Here is a 15,591-nt window from a genome sequence, read left to right on the forward strand (position 1 = left end):
ATTAGTTGTCTGGGTGACTTAAGAGCAAGTTCCCAACCTCTGTGGCCTCTATTTCCTCACCTGTACCGTGGGGACATTTCCTATCCCACCACATTGTTAGCATGACCAAATGGGTTGCTTTTCTCAAACACTTGGAAGAGTGCCCAGCACATTGTGTTTTCTCCGTGTTTGCTACATAAATAGGTATTCATGTTCTGTTCAGAGAAGTGGGAGTGGGAACCAGGTTGGACTCCTCCCCCAGGGGCACATAGCCCGCGGCACGTAGATGAATTCACAGCTGTTTCTTCCTGTCTGAAGATGGTTGAGGTTTCACACGGAAATTCGGTGTGGAATAGTGATTCTACACAGCCAGTTGTTTCCCAGAAAATAATGAAGCAGCCAACTTGAAGGCTTTCAGAGAGCTTGCTTCTGGCATTGTTTTATAGAATCCTCTCAATGCTGTGCGGCACTCGGTGGCATCTCACCGCTACTTCACAGGCTGGAGGACCACCGAGGCATAAAACTAAGGAGGTGATGCTGGACCCCAGCTTGTTCTGCCTGCCTCTGTTGCACAGATCTGGGTCAAAGACCTTCAGCCTGCTGTGGGGTCCATGCTTAAGATCACCTTGTGGAGCACAGAGTGGCTGAGGATGAGAGGGAGGACAGAGCAGGATCCAGGTCAGGGAGCTGGGGTGTCCTTAAAAACTGACTTTTACTGCCTATATAAAAAAAAATGTATGCAGACTTACCAAGCTTTAAAAATTCACTTACTTGGGCTGGGGATGTGGCTCAGCGGTAGCGCGCTCGCCTGGCATGCGTGCGGCCCGGGTTCGATCCTCAGCACCACATACCAACAAAGATGTTGTGTCCGCTGAGAACTAAAAAATAAATATTAAAAAATTCTCTCTCTCTCTTTAAAAAAATTCGCTTACTATTGAAACTTTAAGCTATTTTAAATTTTAAGATATTATTATGTAGCTATTAAGTGAGTAAAAGAGAATTATTTTAGGGCTTTAGAAGTAGTTACAGGTATCTATTGTTAAGGACTCCATAAATTGGTCCAGTTTTTCAAGAGAACAATCTAATAATATTTAAGAGCTATAAAATTATTCCTACCCTTTGACCTGATAATTCCACTTCTGAGAATATACTCTAAGGGAAATAGCCCAAAAGAAAAAAAAATTTTGTACTTAGTTGCTCTTATGAAAGCTATTTATAAAAATTGGAAGCAACCCAAATGCTCAGACATTGGGGTTTGGCTTAAACTCATGGTGTATTTACTTTCTAAAATATGATAGAGCTATTAAAAATGACAAATATGGGAACTATGTCAAGGCATGGACAAGTATGTATGTGCAAAATAATAAGCAGGAAAAAGACTAAGTGGTGAGTATTTTCTTTTGGCAACTCTGCAAAACAGCGACCTGTTTTTGCTCAACAAATTGACAAAGATGAGAGGCAAGTTGGCATAGATTTTAATTCTCATCAAAAGGTTATAGTCGTCAAAGGAGTATAGTAAAAAATCAAACGGTTTCTTTTATATTCATAAATGAGTCGTACCAGCTACATAATTTGCAAAGCCCAGTGCACAATGAAAACGTGAGTCTCCCCGTTCAAAAATCAAGAATTTCAAGATGGCTATGGCAGAACATTAACTAAGTAGGGGTCCTTCTCAGCATGGGGCCTGTTGCAACGGCTTCCTATGCCCATGGAGCTAGGCCTGGTTAGCGTTGTCAACCGAATGCACTCACTCACTCCACCTGAGAGAAAACTGAGATCAGGGGCTTGAGCTCTGCTGAGAAAACTCAGAAGCACTCATCATCTCAGGGTTCTTTCTCTGAGCTTGGGGTTAGTGCTGAGGTTACTGCACACTGGGAAATTGTGGTCTCCCAGGATGTGGGCATAGAACTGGGGCAGTATGTCCCCACGCCTTGCTGCTCCAGCTGGTGAGTCCATTGTACCTCATTCGTATTTCCATTTTTTCACTGTCAAGCATTTATTTATTAGTCAGATGTAACAGGTGCTGTATGGGGACACAGTGATGGGGACACAGGGCAAAGGCGCTTAGAGTCTATTTGCAAAGGCAGACAAAGGACATTTTGTTAAAAGCTATGATAGGTTTCGATGGGTGATTTAGACAGCAGGGTCAGCGGGAATGCTGGTGAGGACAGGGGGCCATAGCAGCCTTCATGACTCTGCTTCATTAGAGACTCGATTTGTTCATAGAGATTTGGGAGAAGCTCTGCTGAGTGTCTTCCTGACAGCAAAACAGACCGATTCTCCTGGCTACCACAAAAGAATTTTGCTAGCTGGGTGGTGGTGTTTTCAGAGATCACACTTGTTTTCTAGCTTCTTACGTTCTGAAAGCTCACAGAAATCAGAGCTGAGGAGAGGAAGTAGAGTTTGTCCACAGAGAGCATAGAAACAAAAAATAGAACAGCTCCCTTCCTTCCCCTCACCTTCCACTGTACCCTGTCCTGGCTGTATACTAGTCCCGGCCCCAAACCACGTACTACAGATTCCTCTAGTGTGGGAAGTCCTGGGTTTCCCAGGATGAACCGTGGCTTTGTCCACTGACTTCTCTGTACTGAGGTCATGCAAACTCCCAGACAAGGGGCATGGGACTGTTCCGTTTATCTTCCCCTGGAGCCTCTGCATATTGTTCTTCACTCACTCAGCTGAGTTGTGCTTGCTACCCAGTTTTTAAAATTAATCATCTATTTGTTTACATGTAAACAGTTGTAAAAGAAAATATTTGATTCATATTACCTCCAAAAGAATCATCATTAAAACCCCGTGGTAACTATTTTGCGCATGTCTCCCTCTACGTAGAAATATAGAGGGGGGAGTTGGATGGATGGGCACATTGAGAAGTAGAAAAATGATTTTACCAAGATGGAATCATGCTGTATGTGGCATTTCCACTAAAAGGCATTAAATTTAATGTAACTGGAATTTTTAATAGGATGATATGAAACTCAAGAAATGTAACTGGAATTTTTAATAGGATGATATGAAACTCAAGGAATGACACAGAATTTCTGAACATCAGATAAATGTTTTTTTTTCACCACGAGACAATATTAGTTCCTAAAATAGCTTTAATTTAAAACAAAATATAAATATTAGGAGGGTAAAACTGTTTAAAGCAAAACAATTTTATATCCTGTCTGATTCTCTGTTATGAAAGATGAGAAAATTAATGTATTCCCTTCTCCCCTCCCGCAAGACTTTTATTAAATGTTTTATTTTCACATTGTCCAAAGTAATGAGACTCACTAATGTTCTACAGTTATCATTTCAAATTGTTTAGTCTCTGGACTGGGAACTACTATGAACGGCTCACTGCTAGTGTTGTGGGGCAGGTCGCTCAGAAAACACCAAGTCTCAGTTTTGTCCAAATTGAAGAGTCTTTAGTAAGCTGGCCGGCAGGCGACTGCTCCCCACAGGATCCATAACTCTCTCTGCAAGGGATAGGCTGGAGCTTGAGCATTTTAGGATATTTAAAGGCAAACCTGCAAAAACCACATCCAAGTTGACGTAGCTGCAAGCAAGCAGGTACAGAGACTGGATTGGGCCGTTAGTGAGACAATGCGATGGGTACATTGGTATTTCCCATGGGACTTTCCAGGTTGGCATAGCAGCAAGCAAGCAGAAGGGAAGTGGGTCAAAATGACCAGACTTCAGTACAAGTTAGAGAATGGTTACTAATGTCTAGACAATCAATCTCTGACAAGGTACATTGCCCAAGAAAAGTGGAAACCAAAGAGAAGAATTTTACAATGTATAAGGATTGCTATTTTGTGTTTCCAAGTATGCTATGCCAGGTAACTATTAATGGGACAGAGGTGGGGCTTTCCCCTGGGAGAAGCATTTCTTACCTGATGTGGAGTCTCAGGGTAAAACGGAGTCTGTTTGGTCATTGTCCATATAGCCTGGCCCATGACACTAGTTGTTTTTGTTCTTTTAACCACAAATTTGCTCTTTGAGTCACTTTGATTCACAACTTGGGGGGCTAGATTCACAGGCACATGCCTTTTGTGAGGAAGGCTCTTTACTTGCACGTGTGAATACACCTAACCGTGGACTTGACGTTTGAGAGTCCTGTCTGGGATCCTAAGTGAGGCTTTTCTTCTTTCAGGTTGTGCGCGCACTTGCCCCGTCTTTGAGTACTGCTGAAGAGAAGCGGTGGCATTTATTCCTGGATAGTTAATGGACTGTGTAAAGGTAACACAACCCAAACTGAACCACCCCAAACGACGGCTCTGCCAACGTTCCCCACCACAACAGACGGCTCCACGGCCGCCCAGGTGAGCCGGCCACGCCCCTAGAGCTCCCCTTTCCTCTCACACCTCGTTTTCAGAACTTCAGCAAAGTACATCCAGATTCTGACTACTTCACACTTCCACCACTGATTCCACCCCAGAGCAAATCATCATGCTGCTCCTTTTCCTATTTTTTTTTTCCTGAAGGAAATGAAGAAGCAGCCTCACATGAGGCTACCTGGGGGTAGAACATTTCAGAAAAAAAAAAAATGCAAGAGTTGAAATATTTCTGCATCTGTTTTTTTATGAGCTGTGATGATTTTAACTGTACATTTTATTGCATACTGTGTGATCATTCAATACACGTACACACACACAAACACAACAATACACAACGTGTAAAGGTCCAATCAGGGTAGAGATCTAAGAAGCAAAGGAAACTAGTGGTGAGACAACTCAGAGAATGGGAGAAAAATTTTGCAAAATATTTCTCGGCCAAAGGATAAGCATCCAGAATATATAAGGAACTTGACAAAAAAGCCACCTAAGCAATCCCTTGCACTACTGTAACTATCCCTGGCCTTCTTGCTTCTATCCTGCGCTACCCTTTCCCACCCTACAGATAATTCACCCAACACCCAGTTATCCTTTTAAATCGAAACCATCTCATCCCCCAGCCCTCAATGGTTTCAAAATATCCTACAAGTCCTGAGGACATCCTGCCCAGATAATCTCTCCCACAGTTAGCCTGTCACTTGCCCTCGGTGTCCTAGCGGCTGCCTTCTTGCTGATCCTTGAAATATCTCAACTCTTGCATCTGTTTTCTTTCTGGAATGTTCTACCCCCAGGAATCCTCACGGCTGCGTCTTCATTTCCTTCAGATGCATGTTCTAAGTGGCCTCATCCGGGAGCCTTTTTCTAGCCACCTGTTACACAACACCCCTTTCTGCTCCTTGCCACCACACCCTGGCTCATCATTCTTCAGCATCCGGACCTCTGACTGAAGTTCTTGGTTGTTTTCGACTCTATATTTCATCTTTCTCTTGCCGGAGTGTCGGTTCCATGGGATCAGAGACTTCGATTTACTCCCCACCCCTGAAGCACCTGAGCCAGTGCCTGGAATATCATAAGTGCTCAATATGTGCTAGTTAAATGAAGGAATAGTCTAATATTTTTTTGCACTCTATATAAACCCCCTTTTCTTTTCTAACATTGCTATAACTCTTTCTCCTGGAAGCTCAATAATTTCAACAGAATGTTTTGCTATAGATTGTTCTTCATGGATTTTTGTTTCTGGGAACACTGTATCCTTTTTGATATGTAGCTTTTCAGGCAAGTTTTATTTTATTGTACCTTTGACTTCTTCTTATACCACAGAGTCCCTTCTCCAAGAACAGCCAGTATATTCTCTTTGAATCATTTTTTTGTCTTTGAATTTTTGTTTTGTACAATAATTTTTTTCATCTTTATTCTTTCCTTTTTTAATTTTGTGATTTCCTCCGTTCCATCTTTCATGTTGTTGATAGCATTTTAGTTGTTTAGTTAGTTGGTTTGTTTTAGTTAGCTTTAATACTTATTCCTTTAATGCTGCTTTCATACCTGTGAAATCATTTTTCTTTTCCTTTTTTTTAACTTTGCCAGCTTACTTTAATTACTTATTACATATACTTTTAAAATGTTCATTAGATTTTTTTTTCTAAATCCATATCCAGTAAAATACACTCTTTCTGGTGAATTTGGGTAAATAAGGAGAGTAGTTTAGCCACCGCCATCATTGACGTACTGAATTGCTCCATCACTCCAATAATTCCTGTGTGTTACCCTTTTGCAGACAGCTCCTGCCCTGCTCCCAGCTCTAACCCCTGGGAACCTCTGATCTATCCATCTCAATCCCATAGTTTTGCCTTGTATAGAAAACCGTATAAATAAAAGGACCGGGCTTCTTTTGTTTAGCAAAATGCAATTAAGGTATATGGATGTCATTGGGTGCATGCATAGTTCATTTATTGCTGAATGGGACTCTATGGTGTGGATGTACCAGTTTGTTTACTTCGTAACTGACTGAAGGGCATCTGAGACGTTTCCAGTTTTTAATGATTATGAAAAGAGCTACGATAAACATTTTCATAGTGGTTTTGGGTGAACATTCATTTTCAATTCTCTTAAGGAAATATCAAAGGGTAGGATTACTAGGTTGTATATTAAATATATGTCTAGCTTTATAAGAAGCTACTAAACCATTTTGTAAAGAGGCTGTAGCAATTTTCAGCCAATAAGGTATGAGAGTCTAGTTCCTCTACATTCTTACTGGCACTTTCTGTGTCAGGACTTTTTTTTCTTTTTTTTCATTTTTGTCATCCTAATAGACGTGTATTGGTATCTCATTTTGGTTTGATTTGCACTATTTATCCATTCATATATCCCTCCCTCCTTTCCTTCTTCTTGTCTTCTTTCCATCTTTTCTTTTGTGCTGGAGAGCAAACCCAGGGGCACTCTACCACTGAGCTATATCTCCAGCCCTTTTTATTTTGTCACAGATTCTCACCAAATTGATGAGGTCAGCCTCAAAACTACGACCCTCCTGCCTCAGCCTCCGAGTTGCTGAGATTATAGGCGTGAGCCAAGGTACCTGGCTTCATTCACATTTCTTTAACAAACCAATTAATTGAGCACCTTTTTGTGTACTTCTTTTCCATCCATACATCTTCTTTATTAAGTGTCTGTTCAAATATCCTGCCTGTTTTGGGAGAAGATTGTTTTCCTAGTGTTGGGTTTTGAGAAGTTTTTTTGTTTTCTGGGTTTTTTTTTTCCTTTTTTTTTTTGTGACAATATTTTGCACAGAATAACTGCTCAGTAAAAGATAGCCAATGTCAATTTTGCTGCATTTTTTTTCAAATATTTACTTCTAGCCTGTGGTTTCTTTTCTTTTTCCTAATATCTTTCATGGTGTAAACATTTTTTGTTTTGGCAAGGTTCAGTTTATCATTTTCAAAAATGGATTGTAGTTTTGGTGCCATCATCAAATGCTTTGCCTAACCCAAGACCATAGTGATTTTTCTTCCCAGTTCTACTTTAGAAGTTTTATAGTTTTATGTTTCACCCTTGGGGTGGTGATACATTTTGAATTAGTTTTTGCATGTGGTGTAAATATTCATGAATTTTCTAAGGGGTTTTCTTGGGATGGGGGAGGTAGACTCTACCTGGGGGCATTGTCTCTATCTAGGGTTCTGCACACAGAGAAGAAAGCAGATATGTGTCAACATCCTGAGGAGGTGAGCAGCTCTCACCTCTCGCTGTTGGATAATGGTGCTTGGGACTGTGACATTGTCTCTAAGCCTCAGGAAAATAAGGGCTTGGATCAGGCATCAGAAGAGACCATTAGGAAGAGTTTGTCCAGGAAAGTGGCTATGACTATGTGATCTGATTGGGGGAAGACCTGGGATTTAGAGGGACAAGATTTTTAAAATAATAACAAAATTGATAGTGGCTATCTTTTACTGAGCAGTTATACTTTGCATAGAGATAGTTTCTAATCTTTACGGCTACTGATAAGGGGACAATTATCCCTTTCATACAGTTGAGGGAACCAGAGAACACATTATATGCTCAAAGTTGCACAGTTATTGAGTGGGATTGAAACCCAGGCCAGACACTAAAGATGGTGCTCGGTCCACTCCAACAAGTTGCTTCCTATCACTAAGGGCTTGGAGGGACACTGGATGGAGGTGGACAAAGGGCAAGGAGGGAAGAAGTCTGCTCCTTGGTCAAAGGAAGACTCTTATGAGGCCAAAGGACAATTGACTCTTGGACTGGGGGCTGGGACAGTAGAATTTTTCGGGCTGAAGTGGAGTCCAAGGACTAGAAAAAATGACCCTGGTGGCCACTGAAGGGGAATCTCATCCATGCAGTCCTGGTGGGGCCATCTGGGCCTGCTGTCCTGGATGTCTCCTTCCAAGCCTGACTTGACATTTTTAAGTCAGTCCCATTGTGGGAAGCCATCCTCTTACCTAGGTGACCAAACACCAAGGTCCCACCTGCTGGTTGGGTATCTACATTTCCTCCTGGTATCCCAAGTGGGGCGCAGCGAGCAGAGGACATGATCTGCATTGGCTATATATGTCACCCTGAGAGGTGTCTAGGGGGCCTAGAAGAAGGCAGGGAGTGTCTGTCTTGGGACAGTGAGGCCTGAGAAGAGATGGCTTTGACAAAGCACAGCAGTTCTGGACCATTCTGCTGTCTGTATAAAGATTTTCTTCCTTCTGCCAAATATGGGGACTCTTTGGCCTAGGTCACGGAGCTATTCCTGGAAGGTAGGCAGTGCGCCAGTGTTCCAGGCAGGCACTGTTCTTACTCTGTAAATAAATGCAGTGGAGCCAGGGTGCACAGCCCCAGGGACCTGCAGCCCAGTCGGCCTCCAGGTAGGGCTCCCAGAGAGGTGGGGGCGGAGCCACCAGGGCTGGAGAGGCTGGCAATCTGGAGGCCAACCCTGAGGCCTTTGCTCAACCCTTAGTTAGCCTCTCTCTGAGAGCAGTGATCAAAGGAGGCATCTTGGATGCATCCCTGGCATCTGGCCTTAGAGCCTGAGGATGAGGATTCAGGTGATAGTTTCTGAGTCCAGCCTGAGTGGAGAGACAGGTGAACAACCCAATCACTAACCTCCCACTTAGAGACTAGAGACAATGCCAAGACAATAGTCTCTCCCTTGCTAATAGGGATCCACTACGTTCAGGCAAAAGTCTGAGCAGCATGAATGCAAAGTTCAACCCTGGAATCTAGAATCCTGGAGCGTGAGGCAGGAGTGCTGTGGAGAAGGCCGGCCCCAGCACCCCACTACCTGGTGAGTTACCCCAATACTCCAAGTTGCAGTTTCTTCTGTGGTCCAGTTTCAAGGCTTCTGGGAGGAGTCAATGGTACAAAAGTGTTTAGCATAATACCTGGCTGTAAACAGTAAGTGCTGCTTAGCTGTAGCCACAGTCATCTACATCATCACCATTATTTAGTATTTTATTAGTGCATTTGGAGTCAAAATACCTATATTTGGGACCACTTTGGACATTCAGTTACTAAGTGAAGGTACTTGACCATTAGAAGCCTCAGTTTCTTTATCTCTAAATTAGGGCTAACAATAAAAAAAAAACACTTTTCAAAAAAATTGTTGGGGTAACTAAATGACTGAACACCTACCCACCTGGCAGAGGGAAGGCTCCAAATACATTAATCAGAATGAAGATATTCTCTTGAAGCTTAAGGGTCAGCTTAGGGACTGGGGCTGTGGCTAGGGCTGGAGCACTTGCCTAGCATTCACAGCCCTGAGTTTGAGCTCCCCACATCACTAACATGGTCAGTTTAGGATCCTTCCTGCAAAGAGGTGCACTTGCCTGTGGCAGGGAGTCACTGGGACTTATAACCTCGGAAGACAATGTGGATTCAGTGGCCTCAGGCAGAAGCACTTCAGCACATGAAGAAATCCAACCCGAACTACACCTAGGGGTCCGGAGGCTCATCGCTGGCCTTGGCCCGTGGCTCTGGATCCTGTCCTAGGTTCTGTTCTCCGTTGTGCTGACAGCTTTCTCGGGAAGCCTTTCTCCTTGTGGCAGCTGAGCTTCTGCCAGTGCTGGGCTTGCGTCACCCCACAGCTTGCCTCAGAGAAGCCAGGAACACCGTCTCTCCCCTGGGTATTTATCTTACTCTCCTAAAAGGACGGTTTGGGTCACATGACTATCACGGACCACTGACCAAATTGGATCTGGGTCACAAAAACCCAGCCCGGTAGCAGGACCCTTAGAGCCCTCTGATTGACGACAGCCCTATTGGAACCCCTGGAGGGGGACTGTTCCCATAAAGCAAAGAAGCGTGCAGTTACCAGAAGGGAGAAGGCTCCCTGGCCAGGCAGATGCAGTAGCTGTCAACTGGAGTTAAAAATATGCTCTAGGTAAATCCCTGGATGACCTAATGCATCATCTTAATGGGCTCTTAAGGGGAGTGGGGATGCTCACAGGGTTTCATTGTGTGGGTCGCTCAGTACCCTGGCAGGGAAGGACTGTTTTGTCCTCTGCACATGGCCAGTTCCCAGCAGGCCCTCAGACCCTATCTGCAGCCTCACTGCTGCCTTGAAGTCCACCTTGGAAGCCAGACTTCTCCCCTGGAGTTAAGATGATCCAGGCAGCATTAAGATCTGAGGGCTGAAGATTCATAACCTCTTAAATGAGTGCTGGGAGGGAACACAGTGAAATATGGACAGCCCTGAAAACAAGAACAAGGGACTTGGAATCTGAAGCCAAGGGTCTGTGCCAGCCCAGCTCCCTCCCGGCTTCATGACCTTGGACCTACCATTGCCCTTGGTGTCCCCCTCTGCCAAATCAGGAGCCAGGCTAAATGGTCTCTGACGTTTCTTCCAGTGCTGACATTCTGGGAATCTGTGAATGTTATTAAATTCATGAATCGGCTTCTTTGCCTGGAACAAGTCAGCTTAAAATACATGCAAAATTGCACTAAGTCTAGCTGTTGCCTTGCTGAGGAGGCAGCCTGGCGTATTTACATAGTTTGAAATTGGCTGCTGCATGCACAGGGTGGGGGAGCAGCAGCGACAGGCTCCGAGGCTGGCCCGCAGCAGCCACTTCTGATGCAAGCAGGGTCCCGGATCTTCCACAGCCTGGAATGCAGAGACCCCTTGCTAGTAGGGAAGGGGAAGAGACCGGTTTTGTATGGGGGCCTGGATACCTTGGGTCTGTCCTGGGAACTCGCTACGATATTATTCAATCTTCTAGACGGTCCTGAGAGCAAGCCTAACGGTTCCCATCTAGTGAAACAGAAAGCCGAGGGCTGTGGCTCCTCCGCGGCCACACGGTTCCTCAAGGTTGGAATGCAGGTGGAGTGGCTACTCTCTCCCTGTCCCTCTGGGCAGCAGAGTCTCCTCTTCACACACCCACGCTCAGCCAGCCACACTGCTCTTTGGCCAGGCTCTGGTTGGCCAATTCGCAGAGTCTTGGTCCATTCAATAAACACGAAATAAGTGCCTCTTGGGTGCTAGGCGCTGTCCTAGGGTCTCTGCAGGAATCAGGACAGACGAGGTCTTGGTCTTCTTGCAGCTGGTATTCTGGCGGGATGGTCCGAAAATAAACAGGCGAATAAATACATGGAGCGAATTGCGGGTTGTAATAAGTGCTCAGAAGAAAATAAACAGAGTGCACATGCCAAGAACACTGAGTCCCGCTTAAAGGGGAGCTGTTTGGGAAAGACCTGCCTGAGATGGGGACATCTAAGCTGAGAACAGAAGGAACTCAGGGATCAGGGCTGCAGGGCACTGCTGGGTCTCGCTCACCATCTCTTAGCTCCGCCTCCTTGAACCCCTCACTGACTCTGTTTTAGTCTCTTCATCTCCAAAGTGGAGTAATAATATCTCCCTAGAGAGCGTGGCTGCAAGGATTGTAGACAGCGTATACAGATCATCCAGTGCAGTGCCTGGCACCTTAAAGAGGTCTGCTGTAACCATTATCATCATTGCATTTTCTGAGTTGGGCCTGAGGCCTGATTCCCTTTGGGCATTGAGGCTGCGTGGTTTATCGAATCCCTCTATGGCAAACTCCAAAGACCACCAAGTCTGGTAGGAAAGATTCAGAGGAAGGGAGAACCAGGGCTGCTTGTTAATGAGAGCCAGTATGGGCCACTACCTATCGGAGAGAAGATACTCTGGTTATGGGCTAAGATCAGGGCTTCCCAAGGTGAGGGCAGGGACCTTGGGTCACCAGTTAGACCCAGTCTCACTCACCTAGTCTTGAGCCAAGTGATCATGGACTGAAACCTTGTGAGCAAAAGTAAGCTATTCCTCCTTTTAAACTGATTTTCTCAGGTATTTTGTCATAGCAATAGAAAGCTAACTAACACAGAAAAGACAAAGAGAGGAGAAGGTCAAGGAAGATTGGCTGGACTCACTGGCAGGGGGTCACTACAGGACAAAGCACCTATTGGAACTGGGGAAGAGGCTCTGGGGAGTAGGGGGGTTACATGTCTTTGTTGATAAATGATGGATAACGGAGATAATCCACTCATTCTGTGCTCTTGGCAAAGCCCCTTCCCATTTCTGGCCTCATACTTCCCATCTATAGAATGAGTCAGACAATCTCTAAGGTTTCCGTCTGCTCCTGATGTCTTATTTCTTCAGGACTGAGCCAGCTTGCTTACATCTCAAGAGTGGTTTTTACAACTGGATAGAAACAAGAGGTATGAGTTGTCTTTGGAGAAGTCTTGGAGGAAGGTGGCTCTGGACCTGATGGGGAGGCTGTGGCTGGAAAATCTACATGACATGACATTTATGCCTTGGGAAGGCCCTATGGAGTATGTGTGGCCGCATTTTGGAGCTATGGAAACACGCCATGTCTCAATCAACTCGTTTGGAGAATAGTGAGGGGCACTCAAGGAGGAGCCCGAGGCAGGGGTCTCATCAAGAAGACTGGGTTCCTCCACCTCCTCCTTCCCATACTGCTCCCTGGAGGAAATCCTGAGCTTCTGCACACTGCATGTTCCCCCTACCCAGGTCCCTGAGCTGAGTTTGAAATCTGTCATGCTGTATCAGCTGGGGGTGAGCCTGGGCACTCAGAAACACAGCCTTCCCTGGAATCTCTGCTATGTTTCCTTAGTCTGGAAACATCTATGGAATCTGCTTGAGTTTCCGGATCAGCACTCAATGCTCCCCGATCTAGCCCTGCTCCCCAGGAGTCAGGTCCACTATTCATGGCCTTTTTTCTTTCCCAAGAACCTTGAATGTCCATCTCCCAGCAGGCTCAGTGCTTAAGTCCCCTGGCCTAGACCTGCCTTGGAGTGGCAACTTCTCAGGCTACAAGTGGACAATGGCAAGGCCAGCCAGGCCTGCTGGATGGGACCCAGGGCACAGAGCATGAGCCTAACTCCCTCTGACAAGCCCAGGAACTACACCCCAGGGGCTGGCCAAGTTGAGGCCCAGGGGTTCTCCTGCTGGCAGGGCAGCTGGTCAAATTGATCCTGTAATTAAATCAGGGCCAGGCTTGGATGACTGTCTGGGCTCCAACTCTGCTTGGGCTCTGGCCTTTGGCATCCAGGATGGGCCAGGGTTTGCCTTTGAAGAGGCAGAAGGTTTGTGGTTGGGTGTGGAAGGGCCAGGGTAGGATCTCATGAGGGACTGTCTTGATTCCGTTGGTGGCTGAGAAAGGCCCCTTTAGCCGTGTTCAATTGTCCACAGTTAGGACTCCAAGGAGGTTGGAGGTGAGAAGTCTTAGATGAATATCTTGGGTAAGTGAACACTTGCTTAGGTCCTTCTATGAATTTTTCCACCTCAAGAAACGGCGACTCCATTATACCAGATGATGGAGTCAAAAGCTTGGAGTCATCCTGGATGCCCAGGGTTTTCTTAGATTGCACACTCAGTCCACCAGGAAATCCCATGGACTCCACCTTCAGTGTGCAGCCACCACCCAAATATTTCCCTCCAACTCCTTGCCTGACCCTTATCCAAGCCCCATGTTCTCACCTGCTTGAGTGCAATAGTCTCTCACTAGTCCCCTCTCCATTCTCTCTAAACACAGCAGCTGGGTGATGTGTCCAATCAAATCTCTCTGCTGAAAAGTCTCTGTGGCTTCCCACCTTACCCAGAGTACAATCTAGAGTGCTCTCTGTGCCTACAGATCTGCTTCCCAAACTTCCTGCCTTTATTTCCTGTTGTGTCCCCCTTGTTCATTCTGCTCCAGCAACATTGACCTCCCACACGCCCTCTACCCCTCGAGGACTCTGCCCTTCTCTTCCTGAGCCTGAAGTGCTCTTCCTCCATATCTACACGGCAACTCCCTGAAGGTCTCTGCTTATTCCAAAGGGGTTCCCTACCCACCCTGCATCACGAAGCATCCCTTACCATCACTTCCCGTCTCCTTACCCTGCTTTATTTTTTTTTTTTTTGAATAGTATTTTCAGTCTCATTCATCTCCCACCAGGTCAAGTCCCTGAGAGCCAGAGCCCTGGTGGTTTTGTTTGTTGGTGTATGTTCCTTGACTAGCAAGGAAGGGGACATAATTCCTTGCAGCCCCCATAAAATGGAGCAAGATGCTGGGGCATAATGGAGGCTTAATTCAGGCTGCCCCATTTAGCGTGCCTCTTCTTTGCCAAATGCTGTGGCCTTAGACTTCTTTTGTAGAAGAACATGGTAAAATTGGCTTGATCGGAAATCAGCAGACTAGTATTCTAGTTACCAATTTTCTGTGTGTCCTTAATCAAGCTGCTGTCCCTGTCTGGGCTGCAATCTTCTCACCTTCCATTTCCAGACTGGACAATTTAGGATTCTCTTGCCCTCCACCCCTCCACCCCGGGCATTCCCAGGCCTCTCCTCATTCTTGGAAAGTAGTTACAGAATTAGGAAGCAACGACCAGAGGACGGCAGACCTGAGTTCTTTCCTTCGTTTCCAGTTGTATGCTATTGGCAAATTAGCAATCCACTTAGTGCCTCGGTTTCCTCATCTATAAACCGGGGATAAGAAGGCTTTCCTGGACAGATGGCTGCCACACAGCTGCACTGTGAGGCTCAGTGAACAAGAAACTGCTATGGAGTTTGGGGTCATGACTAAGAGGGACAGTGAGCAGCATGGGCTTGCAGCCAGATGGCCTGGGTTCAAATCCTGGCATTGAAGTTATGTAAGCTCTCCCAGCAAGTTATGCAAACCTCTCTATGCCTCAGTCCCTCCAGTGTAATATGGGGGTGATGAGTGCCAACCACACAGGGTCACCATGAGGATTACATTAGTTAATATAGGTGAAGCACCACATTAGCATTTGGTTTTATTATCCATTCTTAGAATCATTCATTCATTCTGCAATCACTTATTAAAAGCCTATCTATATGCTATTGCTGGTTCGGGGTTCATGTCTTCCCTGCACTCATTTAAAATTTTCCTCCACCTTTCCCTTCCAAGGAGAGGGATGGCCCTATTATGTGAGACTTTGGGCACAAGGATGATATCTTATTTACCTCTGATCCACAGAGCCCAGCACAGTGCTCGGGGCTCTGCCGATGTTCCCTGGGTGAATTAGTGAAGAGGCCCCAGCACTTGCAGCACTAGTTTTATACCAATTCCCTGTCAGTTCCCTGAGGTCCTTATCCCTACAACAACAGTGTCCCCCCACCTTGTAGATAGAAAGTTGGGATTCAGCCAGGTCAATTATCTATCAATAATCCCCAGTTAGGAAGCTAGGGCTGGATTCCAGTGCAGAGTTGGGAGCCCAGGGCTGGGGCTCTTTGCTTCCTGGGGAATGTCCTCCCCCAGAATAGAAGACACCCGTTTACTGAGCACTTACTACACGGCAAGCCTAACGGCAGGTAACTTCTCAT

General features: G+C 45.6%; 1 long non-coding RNA gene across 1 annotated transcript; it reads right to left on the bottom strand.

Annotated features, from left to right (window-relative positions):
• Nucleotides 1-9,297: 9,297 nt before the first annotated feature.
• Nucleotides 9,298-11,364, bottom strand: LOC113192667 (uncharacterized). The gene is made up of 3 exons (XR_003302044.2): nucleotides 10,965-11,364; nucleotides 10,575-10,660; nucleotides 9,298-10,487 (listed from the first exon to the last, which is right to left on the bottom strand). It is a non-coding gene; the product is annotated as an uncharacterized LOC113192667 (long non-coding RNA).
• Nucleotides 11,365-15,591: the final 4,227 nt, after the last annotated feature.

This window comes from Urocitellus parryii, chromosome 11 (genome assembly GCF_045843805.1).
Source record: "Urocitellus parryii isolate mUroPar1 chromosome 11, mUroPar1.hap1, whole genome shotgun sequence".
Taxonomy (NCBI): Eukaryota; Metazoa; Chordata; class Mammalia; order Rodentia; family Sciuridae; genus Urocitellus; species Urocitellus parryii.